General features: G+C 37.8%; 1 pseudogene; it reads left to right on the forward strand.

Moving 5' to 3' along the window:
- The window catches only part of LOC106734181 (tigger transposable element-derived protein 1-like), a 46,120-nt pseudogene extending 25,826 nt beyond the window's left edge, over window positions 1–20,294 (forward strand).
- Window positions 20,295–20,785: the final 491 nt, after the last annotated feature.

Raw genomic sequence — 20,785 nt, forward strand, 5'->3', positions numbered from 1 at the left:
TTTTTTCTATAGGTGCATGCACTCATGCCCTTGACAGAGACAGAAAACCAGAAATCAGCTGCATGGGAAATGGCTGCACTGCAATCCCTTCTCCTCCATTCTCCTGGGGTCTTGGGCAAGCTCAGGCACACATACACACCCCTGTGATTTTTAAGCCAAGTCCAGCATCTTAACCACTGAGCCACCTGCTGGTCCCTTTTCCCCATGTTTCCTGGGGCACCCACGCTGCCCATTTATCTACACTACAGCTCACAGCAATCCTAAGTCAGTGTGCGCCACTCACTTTCTATAACTCTCTGACTGGCAGTCCATCTCCTGCGGTACACCTATCATTAATACCAGCAGAAAGCATGCTTTCACAAAATGTCCAAGTATAATTGATTACACTTGGCTTGTTTCCATTAAAAAAAAAAAGGCATTTAACTTTCCCTTTTTTTCCAACCACCTTCTTGAATAAATAAAGCTTTTCTTGGTAACCCTCAGTATAATTCAGAACATGATGCATATTTTCTATGGTTGTGAACATTTTGTTTCAATTGCTCCCAAGGCAAAGATATTTAGCTCCAATCTCTGGCAAGTTAAGCAATTAATAAAAGTGTCAGATAGATGGCATCAGAATCAAACCTCACTGAATACAAATGGACAGATGCATTGAGCACCTTTGATATTTAACAAAATGAATCTCAAAAATCACAAAGTGATGACCACCATTATTAACAATCATTAACTCTGATCTTGTGATTAACTTTGTCTTACATGTGCATCAGGAAACATCTTTGTAGTAAATGTTTTTATAGTTGTAGTAGGTATTAATGATTCAGGTTTCTTTTTTTCTTTCCTTTCTCTCCTTCCCTCTCTTACTCTTTCAATTCTATCAAGATTTTGTTTTTTATAATTTGTAAAGTCTAGTGAAAAATGAAAGTATGAGTCTCTTTCACAATGTGCTATTAAAGATATTAAAATATAAAGATTTTTCCTTCAAAAGATATTATTATTTATGTAATAGAATAATGATGATATGTGAATAACATATAAACTTACAAATTGCAAAAATGCATTTTGCTGCATAATGGAGTGTTATTTTTATCAATACAAACACAATTGTTTATCCAATAAAATGGAGCGATCATGCGAAAATTATTCCTCCAACACAGATACAGACATAGACAGGCACTGCTCTGCTTCACAGGAAGAAATGCAACAGGGCACTGCTCATGCAGCCATTTCCAACCCCAGTCCAACCAGGACTGTGCAGCCACTGCAATGTTCCCCAACAGGACTGGCTCCCTTAAAAGGGGAAAATCCTGAAATAGGAAAGGAAGACTTTTAGATGTGTGTTGACTTAAATTTACTCATGTGGAGTCATTATTTTGTGACTTAGAAATTGATCTGACAAGAACACCTAAAGTCACTTCTGACCCACAGCAAGAATTTCTCCTTGCAGTCTGACCAGCTCGTAACCTATTATAAATGATGTGGAGATACCATTTATGTCTTAATATTAAAAACTATGTCAAAAAAGATCAGAGATTTGGGCATGTTAGAAAATACTTATTGTGTAAGACCAGGACATCCACCAGTTGCCCACCAGTTGATGTGTTTCTAAGAAAATACTCCAAAGTTACTTCTTTTGCTAAGCAATACTCTAGTGAGGAACCATCACTGAGAGTTCAATTGGATATTCTTCTCTTAGGATGGGACTTACAGTAAGAGATGCTGGTCTGTAACTGAATTATTTAACACCCATGGAGATCATGAGAATCCATACAGAGTCTAGCTAGCAGGAAAGAGGTAAGCTAGATATTTTCTGCTGTAACATGCAACAGGGTTGGTACGACAATTAAGGAACCTCAACCTATAGATCTATACTAATGACGAAGAGCCTGATCAAGGAACGTCAAGTCATTATACAAGTTGAGTTGTCCTTTATGAGCGGCACATTTTTAGAGTCAACACTCAAAAGATCAAGCAGGAATAGCAGAGATTTGTTATAAAATGAAAATGGTTCATTTGGGTCAGACTCCAGCAGGTCTGTGAGCAACTTTATAAATTTCATGAACAGAAGACCCAAACCCCTGCCATTCACTTCAGTAGCTCTGATGCCTCTCCTTTAGTTCATCCCTATGGCTTTAGAGTAGGGTGGGTTCCCTGTGACCAACTGACAGGAGATAAAATACAAATTTAGGACTGGTATAAATATAAGTAATTTCAATATCTTCATTAAAGCTAAAAATAGATATTTGCCCCACACATTAGGTGACCTTAATGCACAGCAGTGAAGGAAAATTCTCTAATCAGTGCACCATTTGGTAGCAAGTTCCCTCATTAGGGAGCAATGTTTCACCCTTAGTAGGACATATGTGTGTTTGACTGGCTATGGGTTTGCCTTCCTTGCTTTCCTCAGTATGATCAACCAGCATGAGATTCCCAATGAGATTGACTTGGGTCAAGATAGAGAACAAGAGACTGGGTATATAACCACAGGCCCCTTTGATTAAACCATACACACATTATGATAGTCTCTTGAAATCTCAGTTCAGGCATCTACAAGATTGGGACACTATTTTTCAAAATTCTAGGTACAAATTCAACAAAGGTCAATATGTAATATTGTGCCCTAGACAGAATACAATGATAGGAGAATCAAAGAGTGGAAGTTGCAGTGTCCCTCATCACCATCACTCCTAGGGACCATCTTGGGCAAGGTGAATTTCTTGTCTTCCAGATTTTAGGAACTCTAGATTAGAGGGTCTGGTTCCTGGAATAAGAATTTTTCTTCCAGGAGATGCAATAAGTCTTCTACTACATATAAAGCTGTGACTACCACCTTTTGGACTCCTCATGCTGGTAGACCGGCAGGCAAAACAAAGCATTATACTGTACTGGCAGGTTAATTGACCCTGATTATCAAGAGGAAATAGGTTGGTGCCAGGTAAAGGGGACAAGAAGGAATATGTTTATAGCTCTGAGGATTCACTAAGTAGCTCTAGTGTTCCTTAGCCTGTTGATAACTATGAATGAACAATTGGAACAATCATGACCTGACGAGGGAAAGTAACCAGAAATGCTAATCCTTGAGGAATGAAGCCCTGGGCTAACCACTGGGCAAGCAATCCAGACCAATAGAAATGCTGTCTGAGCATGAGAAGAATAAAGATTGGGTGGTGGAAGAATGAGATTACAATGTTTACTTATTATGGCTAGGGACCACCTGCTGCCATTGGCAAAACCACAATCTCACTTTTGTCTTTATTTCCTATCATTTATTTTCTTTAACCTTTTTTTTTTTTTTTTTGGTCAGCAGGTGTGTCCACTCATGAGAGAGAGAGACAGAGAAAGCATCTCCTAATAAGGTATAGTCATACTGCAATCCTTTTCCTTCCATTTCTCCTCTTCATAAGGATTGTGGGCACATACTCATGCCCAACATAACTTTTCAAGCCACAGGGTCTGAGAGTCAAATCGCTGTCTACTGGTAATGTGGGATCCGGCTTTCTACACACAGCACCTAACCTCTATGTTAAGAGGTCAACTTTGCTTTGTATCGTTACTAACAATATTTTATTTTTGAGACAACTGATCATCTTCTCAAAGAGTCAGTGACCAGGACAAGCAGATGGCAAAATGGTTACGTCGCTGGACTCCCATGTAGTTGACTACAGTTGAGTCCTGGACTGGTGGTTTGAAACTTATGCCGGGCATGTGTGCATGCATGCCCAAAATCCCAAGAGGATAATGGAGGAGAAGGAAATTCAGTGTGGCCATCCTCCAGGGGAATGATTTCTAACTTACTATCTCTCTGACTCTCTCTGTCTCTCTGGCAAGTGCACATGCCCTGTAGCAAAAATCTCTCTAAAAAAAAAAAAAATAAGTCAGTGACCAAACATAGTGAAATTAAGTGGGACACAAATGAATCTGAAGGGTAGTGGAGTGGTCAACAGCAGATTGTCACTGTACTGCAGTTTCCCCTTAGCACTTAGCATTCTCATACAGCTTCTTAAGGCAAGATCCCAAAGCTCTGAGTGAGTCGAGGAACATATTCAGTCACAGCACGGGAGAGGCTGGAAGTACTAGGGGATTAATCCCCCCAGGAGCAGTCTTCTACCAGTGATGGATGAGACTTGAAGGATAAACACCTTAGCTTCTAGTCCCTCTGGTGGGGCAACTCTCAGGAATAAATTACATAGTCCCTCCGGGTTGAACTTTAGTTGACAACAGCGGCAGTCTTCTCACTAATGCACCTTTCCTGTTTTCCTTCCCCTCGTTGACTCACTTCCAACACTTCTACCAATGTTTTCTTGGATCATTTGCCAAACAAATTGCTTGTACTCAAATCCTCGTCTCAGGGTCTGTTTCTGGGGGAGGCCAAATTAAGACAATTTAGCAAAAGCATAGGAAGACTATCAACTCACAAACAAGTTAGTTAAAGGATGTGTACCAGAAAAGGTGTTTTATTTTATTTTATTTTTCTCTTTGAGAACTAGAGAAAAAATTCTATTAACTTGATTATTAAATATAGGGAGATTAATATAAAATCCTGTAATAATTATACAAAAGTTAATTTCCAATATTTAAAGCTATTCAAAGAGGTAATGAGATAAAAAGAGATTAACGTAACCCTTACTGAAATGTCTAAGCAGAAGGAAATATGGAATGTGTTCATAGTAGGAGAAAACACGTTTTAGTTAAATATCTGATTTGCATCTTATTCTTTTGTTGAATCAGGAAAATTAATGACTTGGATAAGTGTTGATGAGTCAGAAGTTACTGGCATTAATCATTGTCAAAATATGTTCCTAAGATCTGCTATAAAGCATTTCTCCGTGTTACCTACGACCAATGTGTCACATATAAATAATAGTGAGAATTGGATCCTATTAGGCAAATAGTGTCTGACTATTGATACCCAGCATCCATGGGTTTCTTGAAGGATCTGTACACATAGGAGTTTCTTTGTAGAGGCATTTGCTATCCTAACTGATAAAACTGGTTTGCAGCATCTGTAACTTTTGCCCGAGGCTTAAGATCTATAAAGGGATCTCCATCTTCTATATCCAAGGTACACATCTTACCTTCATTCTGATGATAAGTCAGAAAAAATTGGGAATGCTGAAGAACACATATAAAATAATGCAAAGAAAAATTTAAACACAAAGCCAAAAACAAACCAAAAATGGCCAATACTGAGAAGTATTACAGATAAAGTAAGTATGGAAGCAGACAAAGGAGATCGAATGTATATGCAATGTCTGCACTGAAGAAAAGGACAAACAAAACAGACAAAAATATTTGAAAATAACCTAGACGACAATTTTGTGAAAATAAAAATAAATGCATCCACAGATTGAAAGAATGAAATACTGTCAGATAATAAGATGTAAAAGTATGAACATCAAGACATAACCCGAGGGACCAGCCATTGTTGTAATAGCTATGTCGCTGGACTCCCATGTAGTCAACAGTGGTTTGAGTCCCAGACCCAGTGGCTTAAACTCACGCTGGGTGTGTGTGCGTGTGTGCCCAAGATCCTGAGAGGAGAATGGAGGAGAAGGGATTGCAACATGGCCATCTCTCCGGGGGATGATTTCTTGCTTTTTGTTTGTCTGTCTCTCTCTGGTCTTTCTGACAAGTGCATGCACCCTATATAGCAAAAACTTCTCCCCCCAAAAAAAAGTCATACCCTAAAATCAAAGGTTATTAAGAGAGTAGTGTATTCATAGGGTTTCTTCAAAGAAATTTTATAAACTAGGGGACAATAACAGAAATTTTCCCAAGTCTATGAGGCAGTGGTAATACACTGCTCAAGAAAACCTGGATCCTTTGGGCCAACAGGTGGCATGGAGGTTAAGGTGCCAGATCCCACATGGCTGACTGCAAGGTTTGAGCCCAGGTCCCAGTGACGAAAATCACTCTAAGCACCTGTGCATGCATGTCCAAAATTCCAAGAGGAGAATGGAGAAGAAGGGCTTATGATGTGGTCATCCCCCTGGGGGTGATTTGGTGATTTGCACTTTCTCCTTTCTCTCTCTCTCTGTCACTCTGGAAAGCCTACAGTCCCTATAGTAAAAAAAAAAATAAAGAGAGAGAGAGAGAAGCTGGATCTCACATGGCTACAGAGATTGAAATCCCTGGCCAGCTTGGCCTGAAACATGCCATTTACACACATGTGTGTCCAAGAGCAACAGGCTGGAGGACTGGAGGAGGGGAATCATGGAGCAGCTAGATCTTAGGAAGAGTGTTCTTCTCTCTCCGTCGTGTTCAGATTTACCTCCTAGTCCACAGGCTGGAAGTCCAAGATCAAGGTGTTTGGCAGGTTCAGTTTCTCTCGAGGCCTTCCTCCTAGGCTTAAAGCTAAGTTTTTGCTGTGTCATCATGTGGCAGTGTTTTTTCTTTTGAACTCGTTTTATTATCACTAACTTTAGTGCAGTTTTTGTTGTTGTTGTACATCCATATATTCAATTTTTATTTGTCATGCGACCTTTTATCTGTACACATGCATTCTTGATTTCTCTCTTCTGATCAGGACATCAGTCATATTGGATTAAGACCCCACCCCTTATGACGTCATTTACCCTTAATTACTTCTTTGACAGTCATTGGGGATTAGGGCTTCAACGTAACCATTTTAGGGGGGCCCAGCTCATAACAGGCAGTCAGAAGAAATGTTCAGTCTTCTACTAGAGGATGATAGCAGGCTTACTTCACACAGCCCTGGGTGACCATCAAGTTGGGTAAAGCAAAAGATAAGAGAGTGTTCTTAATCGTTTTATAGCCAGGCAGGTTGTTTTTAAGTATTAGAAACCTGTACTTGTTAATGTGTATAAACTCAGGTAAGTATTTCTCCTGATCCCTTCTTTTTTTTTTTTTTTAATTTTGTTTTCTTTTTTTAAAAACTTTCTTTTTAATTATTTATTTTTTTTTTAAACTTTTTTAAATTTTTTTTTATTATTATTATTATTATTTTTGGAGAGGTTTTCGCTATAGGGCGCGTGCGCTCGCCAGACAGACAGAGAGAGACATAGAGACAGAAAGCGAGAAATCACCCCCCAGGGGGGATGGTCACGCCGCAATCCCTTCTCCTCCATTCTCCTCTCGGGATCTTGGGCACACACACACACACACGTGCCCAGCGTGAGTTTTAAGCCACCGGGTCCGGGAAGCGAACTGCGGTCGACTACGTGGGAGTCCAGCGACATAGCCATTACGCTAACTGCTGGTTCCCTCCTGATCCCTTCTTGATAACAAAATTTAAGGTGAAGTCCACTCAGTGAATCAATGGAACAATCATAATTTAAATACATACATGTGGAGCCAATGGCGTGGTGGTAAAACAGTGCTCTGCAAAACTGAGCCACACTGAAGGGTTCCAAGCTTTAACTAGAGACTTCTCTCATGGTTGCAGGGGCACATGTGTCCATGATCTGGGGCAAGCTGAAGCTGGTGATGGAATGCTGGGACAGGACCCACTTGGGAGTGTTGTCTCTCTCGCTCTGTCTCTCTTACTCATGGGACAAAGAAATGAACTTAAAAACATCCATACAGAGACATAGTCACATTAATAATAATAGAACTAAATTTAAGTAACTATTGCAATTATGATTATGCATTAGAATGTGTAATAAACCCCAAAGTGGTAATAAATAAATAAATATAAATAAATAAATAAGACTGTGGGTCAAATATCTGAAGTGTAAGGAGAAATTCAATGACAAATTAGTTCAACAAAAATATGTACAAGAAGGTTCATAAGAGTACTATTCATGTACCTGAAATTAAAAATGATCCAAGAGTCAGATGATGATGCAGAGATAAAAATAGCACTCTGTGAGGCAATTCCACATGGAAGCAGTCCTGGTTCAAGGAATCTTCCTGATTATACCAGGCAGATACTTGCCTCTGAGTCAGGCTGGGTGAAGGCTGGGGTTGGGTTGCAACTTTGAGATCCTTGTAGGGGTTCTCTCTTTTTCTCTCTCTCTCTCACTCATGCAATAAATAAATAAATGTAAAAAATGAAAATACCCATCGATGATAAATAAATAAATGGTTATGCATTCCAACAATGCAACATAATACAGCAATGAGACTAGGTAGATCATTAAAAATAATAATATAAATACATCTCAGGATATAATAAGAGAAAGAAGCCAGACAAAAGATTTCATGCTATTTTATTACTAGACATAAACCTCAAAAATTAGCAAACTTAACTTATATGTTAAAACTCAAAACAAGGGGTAAGCTGAAAAGTTGGCTTAAAAATGTAGGACTTCTGAGTTACTGGTAATGTCCTATTTTTTGATCTGGGTGCTGGTAATATGAGTGTCTTCATTTTATATAAATTCATTGACCTCTACACTGTTGAACTGTTCACTTTTATGTATGTATGCTACACATTAAAAAAAAAAGAAGCAGTTAAATGATGAAAAGTGACTTAGAAGACTTGATTTTTTTATCAAGTACAAAGTAATGATCAGTAAAACAGATAAGCAAGACTAAAATCTAATCATTTTGTTAGCCCTACTTTTAAGTCTAATAAAGATCTCAGGTTAAGGGGTTAAAACGTTTTGACTCTGCATTCCCAGACACATTTTTGCTTTTGGAGAACAGGCATTGCTTAGAATAAAAAGAGGTATTACAGTCCACTTTCAGTTAATAAGTGAAGATATTAGGCCAAAACCTAATGAGGGAGGATATGAGAGAAAAGGACATATCAATAGAAAACTCAGTCCTTGAAAGATTAAAATCTCTGTGGACACACCATGCCTCTACTTCAAAGTGTGGCTTGCTTTGCTTAGCATTGTATGTCCCCGCTTAATCTACTCTGAATGTCTGCATTTCATGACTAAAACGGAGAGACTGGAAGGTATAGAAAAGCAGAGAGGCCAGCTAGATACTAAGAGACAGTCTAGGATATACTGGGGGCGAGAGGGAGGGAATCAGAATAAAAATATTTAATGGATTAAAAAAATGAAGAGTTATCTGATGATAATATATATGACAATATCTCTGACTGGACTAATACACACTGTATTAATGCTGAGTAAAACCATTTCCTACACTGTAAAGATGTAGAATGGTCAAATATAAATGAAAATAATAATAATAATAATAACAATAATAATAATAAACCTCTGCGGAGAGCAATGATTCAAAGGATGTCGTAAACACTGAAAAATCAGACACTATCAGAGAATCTTAAAGGGAAATTTTAGTTAAAATGATTAACTTCTGACACACTTTAAGAGTGTTTCGTTCACCTTCCAGATCCACTCAAAGGCAAAGGCCTTTTTTTTTCCCCCCTACGTCCTGAAAGTGTTTGGAATCCATTGTTTCTCTGCCACATTGGTATCCCTGTCGCAGTCCAGGGATAATTATTCTTGAATTATTGTACTGTTTTTCTCTTTAGTCTCATGCGCCCTCAGATTCTTCTCCGTGGTATAGCCATTACCCAGCCCTGGGCTCCTAGGAAACAGCTTTAATGAAAAAGTCCCTCACTCTTCCATATTCCAGGATAGGGCACACTGCAAAGAACGCATGTAACCTGGACCAACTCACAGCTAACCCCCTGTCTCCTGAAGACACCACCATATTCAGACTCTCCAAATTCTCATTCTTTGCCACATAAGTAATTAGTTTGTCACACCCACCAACCACTAATGGACAAAATGCCTGCTAATTTCACTCAAAGAAACTTCAGTTATTTTTTTTTTCTTTTTCCTACAGGTTTTTACATTTTGACCCATACTCAGCAGACATCAGCACACAGCCATGTTTTAATGGTGCCTCCTGGGAATAGACTGACCTCAGGGTAAAACACAGGCTGATCAATCCAGTCATACCACTTCCATCCATTTGTCTCATTTCTCCACACTAGACTTATTTCCTCCTCCCGTAAAAGAAAAGCCCTTTTCTGCTTGGCCTTTGAAATGTTTGCAGGTGTCGTGACTGTAGGAGCCTCCCATTGCCGTAACCCTCCCCTAATTGTAACGGTGCACCTCTCTTTGGTATAATCATCATTTTGAATAAGGGCTCTCCTTACCTAAATCTGGATTTGTTTTTATGAGACCAATCAAAAGTATAATCCATGCCACCCCCCTACTAAAAACTTTATTTTCCTTTTACTGTTTTTAAGATAAATCTCAAATTCCTCTGTTTATGAGTCTCTTCCTGGCCCAGTTTATCCCATTACTACATTCCTTTAATCCTCTCTCTTTTGACTCCTAAACCGCTTCCTTTGCTATAGCCCTTTCTCATGCTGTCTTGTGAGTCTTTGCAGTTACATAAGTTACCTTCTCTGGAATTTAGACTTTACAACTCTTCTTCCCCCCCCCCTTTTTTTTTTTGAAAGGCTTTTTGTTATAGGGCGCATGCGCTTGTCAGAAAGACAGGTAGAGAGACAGAGAGTCAGAAAGCGAGAAATCACCCCCTCAGTGGGGATGGCTACATTGCAATCCTTTCTTTCTCTTCCATTCTCCTCTCAGGATCTTGTGCATGCACACACACACACACACACACACACACGCCTGGAGTGAGTTTAATATTCAGGGTCCAGGACACAAACTGCGGTGGACTACCATGGGAGTCCAGCAACATAGCCATTATGCTAACTGCTGGTCCCCTCCCCCTTGTCTTGCCCTCAATCTTTCTAGATTTGTCCTCCATATCTCTCAGGCCTGAAGTCTTAGGGCTCCTTCATCCTGGAGCCCTTCATGAAACTATCTCATAAATGGCTCTTTTTAAGTTCTTTTGGAAACTTGTTCTCTTCCTCAAACAGTTAGTTACTGCAACAGCTCCTAAAATGATCTCTATCATTAGACTTCTCTCAAGAAAACAGAGACTATGTCTTTTTATTTATTGCATCAGTAGTATTTATTACTCGGAAGACACTCAAGAAATATTAATGATCTAAATGCCATTGAATTAATTGAGTGAAAGAATGAGTTGATTTCTTGGACACAGAAGAAGCAGAAATCAAAATGGCAGAATCTTCCACTGGCAAAGAAAACTTTATTAGTATTGTTTTGGTTATAAGTGACAAGAACTCAACTTGGATTATCTTTAAAAAGGAGTAGGTTATTAATTTCCTGAGAAAATTAAGGTAAGGTACACGTGGAACAGTTAGAGATCTCTCAAAAGCAACTTTCTAGAAACTTAATTTAGCTAAATCAATCTGGGGTCGGTTTTGCTTTAGGAGCACCTTAAAGAGTTTGAATGTGACTTCAGATCTGAGCTCATTGAGTTCAGTTTGTCACTGTTGTGTTTTGTTTTTTTTTTTCTATATTAAATCTTTCATCTCAGGCCCCACCAGACAATAAAATGAGGACAGCAGAGCTCCCTCTCCTCACAGCTCCTTCAAGAGAAGCAAGTTTTTTTTTCTTTTTTCTTTTTCTCCCCCCACTGGTTTCTATAAAAACTCTGAAATATACAATGAGATAACTGGTCTAAGTCACGTGCACCCCCTGAACCAATCACTATGAGGAGCAGAATGTAGTTCCCTATTTGGTTGAAGCATATGTTGTTACATACCCGTTCCTGCATATGGAGAGGGAGCCATGGCCAAACCTCAGAATTGAGACAGAGCTAAATCTCCAGCCCCATATTAATGGTGTTTTCACACTCGCACCATAAATAGAGCCAAAGGCCAAGTGGTCCCCTATAGGAGGTGGTAGAGCTGGGTTGTAGACAAATAAGCCAGAGCCCTGATGCCCTCAGGACATGCTTTCTCCACTTCGTGCTGTTGCTTTATCCTCAGGATAGAAACCATAATGGGTATCTCACTTTCCTTGTTGCTATTCAACAAATATGACTGGTCATTACTTTTTAAAATTTTAAAATGTTTATTATTTATTTGTAAAAATTTATTTTCTTTTCCACAGTAAGTCACAGCGATATTATTGCATTTCTGAACACTTTAAGAAGTTTGCTGAAGAGACCAGCAGATGGCATGGGTGTTCTGATTCTATAGAGAACTAAAACTCACTGGGGTGGGGACCAGCAGATGGCATAATGGTTATATTGCTGGACTCCTATATAGTGGACCGTGGTTCAAATCCTGGACCTGGTAGCTTGAATCTTATCCTGGGCATATAAGTGTGTGCCCAAAATCCCTGAAAGGAGAAGGGAGGAGAAGGGATTGTGGCATGACCATCCCCCCTGGAGTGTGATTTTTTTTGCTTTCTGTTTCTCTGTCTGTCTCTGTTTCTCTGGTGAGGGCACATGTCCTATAGCAAAAATCTCTCTTATAAAAAAAAAAAAGAGATTTGCTCTAATCATAGGAAACTAATGTGTAGATCCACTAAACATTTCTCACACAAGGCAACAACAATAATCACATCTTATTAACCTGGAGGAAATATGAAAACTAAGGGATGATCAAAATGTCCGAATATATTACACAGAACATCTACCACATTAATTTTTTAATCTTTTTAATGTCAACTCTATAACCCTGTTGAAGTCAGGAAAAAAAAAAAAACATAGTACAATTCAAACAATACAGAGGGCTCTTGGTACCATTTTCGAAAGTTGATATGTCTTTTCTCCAACCACTTCTAATCCTGACTTTATGAAACTCTTCTCTCTATTCCGTCCACTTCTCTCCAAGTGCATGAAAAAAATTCTCTGTAAAAAGATCTTAATTGAATTAAAGAGCAAATTAATCATTCCCTCTAGATATTCCACATTGCCTCATCAAACTAGAAAACAATTCAAACCTGACTTGCCTCTAACTGGAAGCCACATTTTAAGAACTTGTTCTGAAGAACAGAAAGACCTCCAGTAGGTGAGAGCAACTAAGGTAATTTCAATATGGGTGACTACAGGAACAAATTCCTAGGCTCTGTTATTCTCTTTGTTGAAACCTATTCTTTTGGAAAATCGTTTTCTTTCGCTATTGGACAACAAAATGCATTGTCAAGAAATTTTATAGCAATAATTATAAAAGATGTCCATTTGAACCCATTGAGGTCTCACTGATTTTATAACACCCAGCAGACCTCCCTGCAGGAGAACACTATATTTATGTGAGCAATATATGCGAGAATTGAGATCGTAAAATTAAATGACCACATAGAACTGTCATTTATATGATGAGCGCCTACATATGTGAAGGCTGGTTTATTTTGCAGCGTCGGGTTGCGTTAAATGGTCCACTCTCAGTGAATGTTTTTAATCACGCATTTCTTCACTCTTTCTGCAGTATTACACTTGAAGGACTGGTAAGCAGTTTGCTATGAAATGCTAAATGGTTACTGGCACTGCTATTCTGACAGAAGAGCTCACTAAAATAGAAGTACAGTACATATTGTATGCAATTGTTTTATGAGGGACATTATGGTTACTAGAATAACATTTCACCATTACCAACTGCTGAGAGAAAAGTCATTAAGATATTTGGCAAGCCAGTGCAATTTTTCAACAGAGCTATAGTACAAGACCTTAGAACAGCTTCCATAGAGAAGGCTGACTATCTCATAAGGAAGAAGAAGAAGAAGAAGAAAAAAAAAAAGAGGAATTAAGTCTCAAGGCTTCTATGTGGTTTTATTTATAGTAATTTAATTTCAGAGAACAATGAGAAAGTTACAGGATATGTCATATCCTGTGTCCAAAGAAAAGCAGAAAATGCTTGCATGTGGAATATGCATATATTATTGCTTAGATGTGAAATATATACAAGTAATACAAGTATTTCCTGTATGTGCATGTGTTGAGGAATTAAGTCTCAAGGCTTCTATGTGGTTTTATTTATAGTAATTTAATTTCAGAGAACAATGAGAAAGTTACAGGATATGTCATATCCTGTGTCCAAAGAAAAGCAGAAAATGCTTGCATGTGGAATATGCATATATTATTGCTTAGATGTGAAATATATACAAGTAATACAAGTATTTCCTGTATGTGCATGTGTTTGCATATGTATGTGTACATGTAAAAGATTAATCTTTTATAGTAAGTCTTACGACATGGTCAGTAAAGTAACATTAACCTTTTCTTAGGGAGCTTGCCTTTGTGCAGACATGAAGTTTTAACACTTAATTTCTTGTTTTGTTTCTTTTTAAATAAAGAAGACTTTCATGGGTGGGCTGGAGTGACAAATGTTTTTGTTAAATATATATACATAAGTTTGTGTGTCTATGGACTTGCTTGTGTCTGCAATATCAATAGCTATCTGATTGCTAAACTGACCACCTCTTCTTGCCAATGCTGTTTTCTGATGCTACTTCTTTCCATTTTATTATTTCCAGAAAGAAACACCAGCATTCACCAAAAACAAATACACACTGGACTATGTGTCTAAAATAACAAAAAAGAAAAAGGCCAGATTGGAATGATTTAGCCAAATATCTGATAGTATATGAATAATCATTGAGACAATGCTAAACTATTTGATTCTAATCTTTGCTGTGGTCCCCTTAATAAATAGCAAGCCACCTTACACAGTAGGCCCCTAACCAGTAATTATTAGTTTAATGACTATTCAGAAAAAGCACATTGGATATATCCTGAAAATTAATAAAGTCAAATGATATTTAAAATGATCTGAAAACTAAATTCTATTTCTGCATATTCAAGACTTTGGATTCGCTTTAGGAAGGTCTTGAGTTTCCTCACAACAGTTATAAAGGAAAAGGAAAAGATATTTAATGAATTTAGTTAAAAAACCAGACCAGCAAATTCACTGCAGTTTTTATTCTTTGGGATTTCAGTGCATATGGAAAACTCTAAGACTATATGGAACTTGCAGAAGCATCATGTTTAGATCAATCATCATCGTCACGTGATATTTCTATCAAGCCTCCTGTGACTTATTTTTTTGCATGCCAGTTGTTAATCTCCTCAGTAACTGATAATAAAGCTAACCAATATCACTAAAATCAGTGTAAAGAACACCTTTTTTTAATATAAATTTGAATATTGCCAAAGGGAAGACAGTGTTCTTGATGGAAAAGATGATTCCTAACAAAAAGATAAAGTAAACTCTTTACTGATACTCTAATAATTTCTTTCTTAATTTGTGCACTTTATTTATTTTATTATTTTGTTTTTTAGAGGTTTTTGTTAGGGAGTGTGTGTTTACTAGAGGGAGAGAGAAAGACTAAGAGGGGAAGTGAGAAGTCATCCACCACGGGGGATGGCTACACTGCAATTCCTTCTCTAGTCTCCTGGGATCTTGGGTACATACATACATGTGCCTAGCATAAGTTTCAAGCCACCAGATCCAGAACTCAAACTGCGGTCAGTCATGTGGAGTCCAGCGACGTAACCACACCATTTGCTGGCCACTGATTCATGCACTGAAAAAAACAATTATACAGTATCATATACAGATGGATTAACTATGACCTACTTTATTTCATTACTTATATCTCATCATGGCTAAATTTCTTGGGAAGAAAAGCTGATGTAGCCTTAGTCAGTCATTGAATTTCTTTCTTCTTTATTTTTTTTAGGTTTTTGCTATAAGATGTGTGCACTGGCCAGAGAAGACAGAAAGAGATAGAGCGAGGGAAAGTGAGTAACTTCTTGTCTTCCATTCTCCTCCTGGGGTCTCGGGCACACATGTACATGTACCTGGTGTGATTTTCAAGTTACCAGGTCTGGGACTCGAACTACAGTGGGCCATGTGGGAATCCAGCTCTGTAAGCACTACACCATCTTCTGGCCCTAGAACTGACAACATTGACCTTTTTATTTTCTGTTTCTTCTCCTTTTTTTTTTTTCCTTTTTTTTTATCACTCTCTTTTAAAATTCGTTTTTCTAGTATCCCCTAGTCTTGTACATGGCCCATGGCGGGTTGTATTCAAATGGACAAATGAATAGATATAATGAATTAATCCATAATTAGAATAAAAAAGTAAAGGAATAGTTTTCACTATTGTCACTTAATACATTTCCTATATTAAGAACATACATTTAGAGGGCGGGCAGGTGGTGTGGTGGTTAAGGGTGCTAGACTCCCATATGGCTGACTACAGTTCGAGTCCTGGACCTGGTGGCTTGCTTTCTCGCTTTCCCTCTCTTTGTTCCTCTCTAGCCAAATTAAAATAAATAAATAAAGCTAAATAAAATAATAATTTTTTAAAAAAAATTTAAAAAGAACATACATTTAGTTTTTCACCGTGGAAAATATTTATAAGAATATTATTATGTATTTCTCTTACATAGGTATTAAAGATGTTATCATGTTTGATAAAAAATACCAGCATAGTGCAGAAAACTTTCAAAAACATTTTAGCACAGAAAGCACTGTTTTTGCCAGACTCTTCAGAATTTTGGTGTCTGTGGCACAGCAGATACCTTAAAAATGCTGAACAGCAGCACTTGGAAAAAGATTTTAAGAAAATACATACTTTGGTTTAAAGAGAGCTGTGAAAAACCGCCTGGTAAACAAAATAGCCTTATTTTTTCCAAGTTTTCAAGGCATGTGACCCTGGGGAAAGCTTAATTAAATTCAATGAAGAAAAAAATTAAATCATAAAAGTTGAATAAGTCAAAATATAAAATATTCAATTATTATTGCCTGTGGGGTTTGTTTGGTAAATATTTCATCCAGTCCACACTCAGCTCTCCTCTTTCCCATCTTTTAAGGGCTGTCTGGGGAATAAGCCCACGCTTCCCCACTCAGTTGCAAGACTTCCTTTTAGTCTTCTTATAATTTATTAAATGATGTTTTAAGAAACATAAGTACTTCAAGTTCTCCTTTTTACCGCTTTGTGTGTTGTCCCTTTCACCCACAGAATTGCTACAATTAGAGAGCATTAGGGCATCAACCCACCCTTTGGGGTTTTAGTCATAATTGTTTATTTTATGGAAGTGCCTCCAGCCCTGCCTCAAATACACTATCTTAAACATCTCAATATGACATAACTCTCCCAAGATGGAGGAGATTTGGTTTCATTCCGTATTCCGAAGTGGCCTCAGAAGTGGTTCTCATTTACGTTCCAATTTCTGAAATAATAATGTAGCCATCAGAGTTCATCATATTACTTCTCTACTATGTACTTGTTTAGGACACGTGAGACCAATGAGAATATCAAGCATGGTTTGAAATGCGTTACATATGAATAAACCGCTAAGAACTTAGTCTAGGCTGAAATAAATTGCCTAGGGTTTAGATGTGTATTAATACAACGTCAATACCTCATTTTATTTTGATTTGCTTTATTGTGCTCTGCAGATAATTGAGTTTTTTGTTTTGTTTTGGTTTTTGGTTTTTTGGTTTTTTTTTTTATGAATCAAAGGTTTGTGACACAACCTCCATCCAACGACTTTTGGCACCTTGCCCCGGTGTTATTTCTATGTCACCATTTTCATAATTCTCATTGTAATTCCAACTTTATTATTATTACTAAATCTGTCATGATAATCTGTGAACATGGGTCTTTGGTGTTACTATTGTAATAGTTTTGGGATGCCATGAACCATTCCGCTGTGAGATGGTGGACTTAATCAATAAATGGTGTATAGATACTGACTGCTCCACCAATCCATTATTCCCTCTTCTCTCTCCTACTATTTGGGCCTCCTTCTTCTGTGAGACATAGCGATACTGAGCCCATTAATAACCATAGAATAACCTCTAAGTACACATATGAAAGAAAGCACAGCATCTCTCTCACTTTAAATCAAAAGTTAAAAATTATTAAGCTTACTAAGTTTTTTTGGTTTTTTTTTTTATGAATCAAAGGTTTGTGACAACCTCCATCCAACGACTTTTGGCACCTTGCCCCGGTGTTATTTCTATGTCACCATTTTCATAATTCTCATTGTAATTCCAACTTTATTATTATTACTAAATCTGTCATGATAATCTGTGAACATGGGTCTTTGGTGTTACTATTGTAATAGTTTTGGGATGCCATGAACCATTCCGCTGTGAGATGGTGGACTTAATCAATAAATGGTGTATAGATACTGACTGCTCCACCAATCCATTATTCCCTCTTCTCTCTCCTACTATTTGGGCCTCCTTCTTCTGTGAGACATAGCGATACTGAGCCCATTAATAACCATAGAATAACCTCTAAGTACACATATGAAAGAAAGCACAGCATCTCTCTCACTTTAAATCAAAAGTTAAAAATTATTAAGCTTACTAAGGAAAGCATGATGAAAGCTGTGACAGCCCAAAAGTTATACCTCTTGTACTGAGTATTAGGTCAAGTTGTGAAGACAAAGGCAAAGATCTTGAAGGAAATTGAGAGTGCCACTCCAGTGAACACATGAATAATCAGGAAAGCGAAACAGCCTTATTGGCAACCTGGCGAAAGTCTTAGTGAAATGGATAGAAGATTAAGCCAGCCACAACCTTTCCTTAAATCAAAGCCTAATCCAGAGTAAGCTGTAACTGTTCAATCCTATGATGGTGGGGAGAGGAGAACAAGCTGCAGAAGAAAAGTTGAAAGCTGGCAGGGGTTGGTGCCTGAGGTTGAAAGAAAGAAGACATCTCTATAACATAAAAGTGAAAAGTTTAGTCACAAGGACTGATAGAGAGGTGCCACAAATTATCCGGAAGATGTAGCAGAGGTAATGGATGAAGATATTACACTAAACAACAGATTTTCATTACAGATGAAACAGCCTTCTATTAGATGGTGATGTAATACAGGATAATAATCTGGAGAAATCAGTGATCGTCTTCAAGCTTCAGAGGACAGGCTATCTTGTTAAGGGTGAATGCAGCTGATGACTTTAAGTTGAAACCAATGTTTACTTACCATTCTGAAAATCCTAGGGCACTTAAGAATTGTGCTAAATCTACTCTTCCCATTTCCTATACGTGGAAAAGCCAAGCCTGGAAGACAGCACATTTGCTGACAGTATGGTTTATTGAATATTTTACCTATTCTTGTACCTACTGCTCAGGAAGAAAGATTCCTTTTAAAATGTCACCTGCTCATTGACAGTGTAACTGGTCATCCAAGAGCTCTGATAGCAATGTACAGAGAGATTAACATAGGCCTGCTAACACAGCAGCTATTGGGTCCAGCAGGTGGCGTGGTGATTGAGGTGTTGGAGTCCCATATGGCCAGTTGTGGTTCAAGTCCCACACCTGGTGGCTTTCTTTCTTTTTCATTTTCCATTTCTCTCTCTCTCTCTCTCTCTCTGGCTAAATTTTTCTAAAAAAGGATAATACTAAATAAAATGAAATAACACAATTCTTAAGAAAAAAAAGTACACACAACATCCATTCTACAACCAATGAACTGGAAGTAATTTCTATTTTTAAGTCTTATTATTTAAAAAAATCCATTTCATAAAGGTATAGCTGAGCTGGCCCTGTCTCACAGTGGTTAAATGCAGTGCTTAGTGAGCTGGATCCCACATGGCCGATTGCAATGTGAATCTCAGCCCTGGAGGTTGAAAAACAGGTACAGATGCATATGTGCCCCAAATCCTGATGGGATGGGACCCACTGGGGGCATGCTTTATTTGCTCTCTGTTTCTCTCTCTGGTGAGTGCCCTTACCCTCTGGCAATACAGTAAAATAAAAAACAAAACAAACAAAAAACATAAGGCTATAGCTGTCATAGATAGTGATTTCTCTGATAGATCTGGGCAAAGTCAATTGAAAATCTGGAAAGGATTTGTTATTCTGGATGGCATTAAGAACATTTGTAATTCATAGAAGGAGGTCAAAATAGCAATGTTAACTGGAGTTTAGAAAAAGTTGATTCTTGGACCAGCAGATGGTTACATTGGTGGACTCCCACATAGTTGACTAGTTCAAGTCCTGGACCAGGTGGCTTAAAACTCATGCCAGGCACATGTGCGTCCATGTCCAAGATCCTGCGAGAGAATGGAGGAGAAGGGATTGCAGTCTGGCCATCCTCCCTGGGGGGAGGTGGGATTGATTTCTTGCTTTCTGTCTCTCTGACAAGCACACATACCCTATAGCAAAAATCTCTCACTAAAAAAAAAAAAAAAAGTTGATTCCAACCCTCATTGATGAATTTGAGGCATTTAACACTTTTCTGGAGGGAATATCAGCTAATATGTTGTCAATAGTAAGAGAACTAGAATTGGAAGTGGAACAAGATGATGTGACTGAATTGTTGCATTCTCATGATAAAAGTTTAATGAATAAAGAGCTGCTTCTTATAGATGAGCAAAAAAAGGTGGTATCTTGAGATGAAATCCACTGCTGGTGAAGATGCTGTGAACAGTGTTGAAATGCCAGTAAAAGATTTAGACTACCACATAAACCTAGTCAATAAAGCAGTAGCATGGTTCAAGAAACCAACTGTAATTCTGAAAGAAATTCCACTGTAGGTAGAATGAAATTACGAAATTGATTATCTGAATATATCTATCTGAACTATGAAATACTCTTTTGTATGGCAGAGTAGTAAAAGTGGGATATTCATTTGATGCAAAAAATGTATCCATTTCTAATTTAGTCTCCAGACTGTATCATTCAATCTTTGACACTTGAAATATATAGATAACAGGATCAGCAGAAGGCCTGGTGGTTAAGGATACTGGACTCCAATATGGCGAACCATGGTCCAAGTCCCAGACCTGATGGCTCACTTTCTCACTCTCAATCTCTCCCCCCCCCCAATCTGGTCAAATTAAAATAAATATATAAATAAATAAGTAAAGTTAAATAAAATAATTCTAAAGTAGATAGATAGAGGATAGGTAGATAGATAGATAGACAGGTAGGTAGAAAGATAGATAGAAACAAGATGGCTCCTATTCATCAGGATGATTCTTTTTTATTTATTTATTTATTTATTTATTTATTTATTTTTTTTTTTTGAGAGATTTTCACTGTAGGGCG

Source organism: Tupaia chinensis, unplaced genomic scaffold (genome assembly GCF_000334495.1).
Source record: "Tupaia chinensis unplaced genomic scaffold, TupChi_1.0 Scaffold149537_1, whole genome shotgun sequence".
NCBI lineage: Eukaryota > Metazoa > Chordata > Mammalia > Scandentia > Tupaiidae > Tupaia > Tupaia belangeri.